Source organism: Arachis ipaensis, chromosome B03 (assembly GCF_000816755.2).
Source record: "Arachis ipaensis cultivar K30076 chromosome B03, Araip1.1, whole genome shotgun sequence".
NCBI classification, from domain to species: Eukaryota; Viridiplantae; Streptophyta; class Magnoliopsida; order Fabales; family Fabaceae; genus Arachis; species Arachis ipaensis.
The window spans coordinates 6,500,706-6,507,151 of NC_029787.2; the positions used below are offsets into that span (position 1 = coordinate 6,500,706).

At 37.8% G+C, this 6,446-nt stretch overlaps 1 long non-coding RNA gene across 1 annotated transcript in view; it reads left to right on the forward strand.

Annotated features, from left to right (window-relative positions):
• LOC107628959 overlaps positions 4,291-6,446 on the forward strand; it is a 2,852-nt gene continuing 696 nt past the window's right edge. The window contains exons 1-2 of the long non-coding RNA XR_001617886.2: positions 4,291-4,363; positions 4,443-4,590. This is a non-coding gene — a long non-coding RNA (uncharacterized LOC107628959). The remainder of the gene's footprint in view (positions 4,364-4,442; positions 4,591-6,446) is intronic.

Here is a 6,446-nt window from a genome sequence, read left to right on the forward strand (position 1 = left end):
CTCTAAATTTAATTAATTTTATAAAAATTTTATAACAAAAATTATTATGCGTATTTTTATTTAAAAATAAAAAAATATTATATATTTTCGTATATTATCCGTATATATACATGGATACATATACTAATTTAATTATTTAAATTCGACTTGAGTCGTACACTTGATTATAGTGTGTGATGAATCTCTCAACACGAATATATACTTGTATTCACATATCTTAGCTTAAATCTAAAATCTTGATTAAACGTTATTGAGTTAGTAATTACTCTAACCAGGCCAAGTGATTATTGTAACGACCATCCTTCTAAAAACAAAATTAAATTCGAAATTTAAAAATCAGTCGGAGATAAGTTTAGAATTTTGAATTTATGGATAGCAACCTAGTAACCACCATCCGTTTGAAATTTAAAATATCTCAACCATCCTATCCCCAAATGTATATAAATAGGAGATCATCCATAAGTAGAAAATCACTCCTCTCAAATATTAATCCTCTCCCTTCTCCTCTCAAATAATATTCTATGTGCAAACACAAGAGGCAAGCTCGAAGAAGAAGCGTTCGGAAAAAGAGTAGGAAATTATGTCTTTCTCACTTTATGTTGGCATGTAGTATGTTCTAGTTATTTTTCTTCCATCCATGCATGGTTACTATCTTTCATGTGTTTCATAGCATTAAGTACCTTTTTCTCATCCCTTATCCATATTGACCATGTCTATCTATTTTTGTCATTCATAATCTCTTGATTCATGAGTACATACCTTTCTACCACGTTTTATTTAATTATTTAGTATATCCTAATTTTATCCGATGCATTTACATGACTTTTCATATCATTATATCATCAATGTTCCTTTAATGTTGAGAGTACATACCTTTTTACCATGTTTTATTTAACTATTTAATATACCCTAATTCTACCATGTGCATTTACATGACTTTTCATATCATTATATCATTAATGTTTCTTTAATGTTGATAGTACATACCTTTCTACCATGTTTTATTTAACTATTTAATATATCCTAATTCTACCATGTGCATTTACATGACTTTTCATATTATTATATCATTTATGTTCCTTTAATGTTGAGAGTACATACCTTTTTACAATGTTATATTTAATTATTTAGTATATCCTAATTTTATCCATCTTCATGAATGCTTCTTATATAACCCTCTTTTTATGTATGCTTAAAATAACATTGATTGTAAATTGAACGGAGAGAATGATCCTTCGGTAAGGGAAGGTGACCCCAAAGACAAGATATCGAGATGATCCCTCGGTAAGGAGGGTGATCGATCGAGATGATCCTTCGGTAAGGGAAGGTGATCGCCAAGACATTCGAAATAAGAACCTTCGGTAACGGAAGGAGACTCTCATTTTATACCGGTTTGAGCTCAATACCTTCCATGAAAGTTATAAGTTAAGAAAGGAGAAAACATGAATGAAAGTTTGATTTTTATGTTTTTTTTTTAAAGATTTATTTATGATTATATTGATGTTACATAAAGATGTTATCCTTCTATTTTTTTTTTTTTATGTTTTTTCATTTTTACCTATATGTCTTATGCTTTATGAGAGATTCATATTACATGCTATATCATACGCACCTTTTAAAAAATCCCGCATGTGGGCTGGAGATGGATATGGAGGTGTTACATAGCACTCCTACTGAGACGTTAGGTTCTCATTCCTTTTCTTTTCCCATATTGTCTCCAGAGGAACATGGCACAGCGGATAGAGACGACGCAGTGCCCCCGAAGGTAACTTCTGAGTATGACCCCTCGAAGCACGCGTGGGTAGTTGCAACCACTACTACCGTGCTCCAAACTATCTACTTAGGTCGAGAGTTCGTGGGAGAAGAACCCCAACTGACCATCGTAACCTTCCTAGATAGGAACGCTTCAGCATCTAGGAAGCGGTCATCTAAGGTGATACACCTCGAGTCAGACTCCGAGACCGAGGGAGAGGAATCCGACAACTCTGGCCAGGAGGAAGACACCATGGAGGAGGATCCAGAGGAGGAGTTGAACCCTTGCGAAAGTCCAAAGGTGGAATACGTGCCCTATTCCCCCACTTCGGCACCCCATCTAGTTTTGGTTCATCCCACACAACGGAACCGGATCTTCACTGCGCAAAAAGGTGTTGGAGGAAGACCCCTGGTACCTCGATTCGTGAATAACTGAAGGGTCCTGATCAAGAATAAGATATGATACAAGTATGAGAGCTTCTTCGACGAGATTAGTTAGGACGTAATTAGTTTCTTTTCTTGTTATAATTTCCTCTAAGTATTTTATTTTATTTTATTTAGAGAAAATTATAACAAGAAAAGAAACTAATTACGTCCTAACTAATCTCGTCGAAGAGGCTCCCATACTTGTATCCTATCCTATCCTTGATCAGGACCTTTCAGTTATTCACGAATCGAGGTACCAGGGTCTTCCTCCAACATCTTTTCGCGCAGTGAAGATTCGGTTCCGTTGTGTGGGATGAACCAAAACTCGAAGGAGTGCCGAAGTGGGGGAATAGGGCACGTATTCCACCTTTGGACTTCTGCAAGGGTTCAACTCCTCCTCTGGATCCTCCTCCATGGTGTCTTCCTCCTGGTCAGGGTTGTCGGATTCCTCTCCCTCGGTCTCGGAGTCTGACTCGAGGTGTATCACCTTAGATGACCGCTTCCTAGATGCTGAAGCGTTCCTATCTAGGAAGGTTACGACGGGCAGTTGGGGTTCTTCTTCCACGAACTCTCGATCTAAGTAGATAATTTGGAGCACGGTAGTAGTGGTCGCAACTACCCACGCGTGCTTCGAGGGGTCATACTCAGAAGTTACCTTCGGGGCACTGCGTCGTCTCTATCCACTATGCCATGTTCCTCTGGAGACAGTATGAGAAAAGAAAAGGAATGAGAACCTAACGTCTCAGTGGGAGTGCTATGCAACACCTCCATATCCATCTCCAGCCCACGTGCGGGATTTTTAAAAAGGGGCGTATGATATGGCATGTAATATAAACCTTTCATAAAGCATAAGACATATAGGTAAAAAGGAAAGAACATAAAAAAAATAGAAGGATAACATCTTTATGTAACATCAACATAATCATAAATAAATCTTAAAAAAAAAACATAAAAATCAAACTTTCATTCATGCTTTCTCCTTTCTTAACTTATAACTTTCATGGAAGGTATTGAGCTCAAACCGGTATAAAATGAGAGTCTCCTTCCCTTACCGAAGGTTCTTATCTCGAATGTCTTAGCGATCACCTTCCCTTATCGAAGGATCATCTCGATCGATCACCCTCCCTTACCGATGGATCATCTCGATATCTTGTCTTTGGGGGTCACATTCCCTTACCGAAGGATCATTCCCTCAATTCAATTTACAATCAAGGTTATTTTAAGCATACATAAAAAGAGGGTCATACAAGAAGCATTCATGAAGATGGATAAAATTAGGATATACTAAATAATTAAATGTAACATGGTAAAAAGGTATGTACTCCCAACATTAAAGGAACATAAATGATATAATGATATGAAAAGTCATGTAAATGCACATGGTAGAATTAGCGTATATTAAATAGTTAATAAAACATGGTAGAAAGTGTAAGACCCATAATTTTCGAAAAAAAAAAAAATTATTATGAGTTAATTTCAATTTATTTATTCATTAAAGACTTTATTTTAGAAAATTATTTTATTAAAAGTAATTAAATCACAAACCCATACAGACTGAGACAGAGAGAAAAGAAAGGAAAGAGAGAAAAGAGGGCTGAACGGAGAAGAAGGAAGGGAGGGGGACGACCGCCGCCGACGCGTCTTGCCATAGCCACCGCCACCGAGCTGCTGGACTGAGCTAAGAAGGAGAAGAGGCCGCTGTTGTCATCGAGCTTGATGTCGTCCATAGCCGCCGCCGTTGTGCTCCAGCTCGTCGCCACCATCGCGGACCGCCGCTGCCACCGCGCCACTCATCACCGTCGCAAGGAAGGCCAGGATCGAGGGAGAGAGTCGCGCGAGGAGTTGCCGTCGCCGCCGTTCGCGAGAGAGAGACAGACGCGCTGCGCGGGAGTTGCCGTCGTGGGGTGTGTTGCCGTTGAGAAGCCGTCGCCGCCAGATCCGCCGCTGGCGGAGCTTCTGTCCGAGTCCTGCCGCCGGAGAACACCTCTACCGCCATTGAGATCTGTCGCCGATAAGGTTTTAGGTTGGTTTTCGTTTCCTTTGAATTTTCGGGAGCTTAATCATTGCTGTATGTTTGTTTCAGTCACCGTTGCCGGAGTTCTGGTCATTGCTTCCGTTCGAGGTGGCTGCCAGAGCTTCCGCCAAACTGGTTCAGCGACCGCCGTTGTTTCATTTTCTTAGTTCGGTAAGTATTTATGTTTCGGAAAACCCGTGTTAGTATTCTGTTATATTTGGTTATAAACTCTGAGGTTCTGGTAACGTAGGGTCATGTTTTGAGCGTCGTATGTCGCTCTTAAGTTGCTGTGAGTGCTGCGAAAGTGATCAGGGACTGAGTTTGTGGTTGCTGTTGGTTTCGGGTTAAGAGAAATGGTTTCGTTGACGCATTTTGAGTTATGGTTTCGACGAGTCAAGGTAGGGGCTTTCCTTAAAATATATTTATATTACAGAGTTGTGATAAATAGATATTAATGTGAGAGAACATATGCCTGTGATTATAATTGTCTTTTAAATGTGGTTGTTTGCTGGACTGAATGACTGATTGCTTGAATAGTTTGTGATTGCTGAAAAGAAATCAGTTTGAAAGGTTATTTAGTTGATTATTATGAAAAATGACTTTTCTTGGTTTTGAAGCTATTTTTGATGATGTAAAGGAATTGGCTTTGGAAATGGTTTAATTTTGAGTTAGTGACTTTATAAATGACTTTATAAATGATTTAGTATTTGAGCTGGTTTGATTTTAAAAAGAGATTTATTATGGGCACTGATTCGCTTTGAAAATAATTTGATATTGAAACTAGCTGAATCTTGGAAAATGATTAAGGTTTTGGAAAGGTTTGAGAAATGTTTGGATGGGACCCGAAAAGGGTGGCAGAATCCGAGTTTTAGAGGAGATGCTGCCGAAATTTTATAAAATTAGAAGTTTCATTTGAAGTAGTTATTTTAAAAGGTTTAATTTTAAGCATTACATGATTTAAAATTACTTCATTTATCAAAGTAAAAGTTATGTTTTTGATTGAGAATTGTTAGTGAATGAAACGGAAAGAAGGATGATGAGGATTGATTTGAAATATGATTTTTGAATGAATTTGGAAATGGGATATGGATTGACGAATGATGATGATATTGAGAATGGCGTAGATATTGATGAATGATAAATGAATTATTTATATGGCTTATGAATTTGAAATATCTGAGATACGAGGTTCCCTGAATTAAGTGCCGTGGCTTGCCACCACGTGTACCAGGTTGAAAACTCGATACTCTATTGACCCTACGACGTAAGTGTGACCGGGCACTATATAAATTCCCGGGAATGTTACCCCCATTGAGCAATATTGATTATTTGAGAAAAAAGCTATGCATAGACTCTTGGGGATGCACGTCGGGGGACAGTCCAAGGACAATTCAGACTTGTCGGGTTGGCTAGATAACCGACAGATGAGCCTCATCAGCCATAGGACAGGCATGCATCATATGCATTTGTATGCTTTGCTTGGGTTTGAACTTGTTTTGGTTTGCCTAATTGCTAAACTGTTCTTAACTGCTACTTGAACACTTTGCTGTAATTGCTACCTACTTGTGCTTTCCTTGTTTGTCTTGCCTGTGTTTGTCCTGGCATGCTACATTTGAGAATGAACTTTGGCGTTGCATTAATGATTGTGTTGTTTGATTGCTTGGTTGGTTTCTAATTGAGATTTTCTTATAAGAAAAGAAAGGTTTCGGATTTCAATTAGATTAAACATTGTTTCTTTGAAAAAGTCTTGAACGATTACCTACTGGTTTTTAAAAGATTCATAAGGCGATGATAATCACTGAGTTTGAAAACAGTTTTCTTATTAAATATCTTCTTATGACAACTTTGAAACTCTGTGGTGAGACTGTGTGGTTAGGTTCTCACCCCCTACAGCTTTGCCTTTTCAGGAATCGGATGAAGAACTATTACGAATAGTGATATTTCATTTTTGGTTTGCATATGATGTTGTATTAATTAGATTATTTTTCTTCCCTCGTCTTTGTTATTACAAGTTTGTAAGAGGGATAGGAATTGTATGTTTTATATGTATAATATAAAGTTATTATGTAAGGAGTCTTGTATATGAATCTATGCCTGCTTGTTTATTTTAGATGAAGTATGTATTTCCGATTTATAAAGTGATCAGCGATACAATGTCGAGTCACAGGCTCCTATTTTATTATTTAGTATGTAAAGTAGTCGTAATACTTCTTGCTATCAGAGTGGCGCAGCCGGAAGCGTGACTACTGATAGT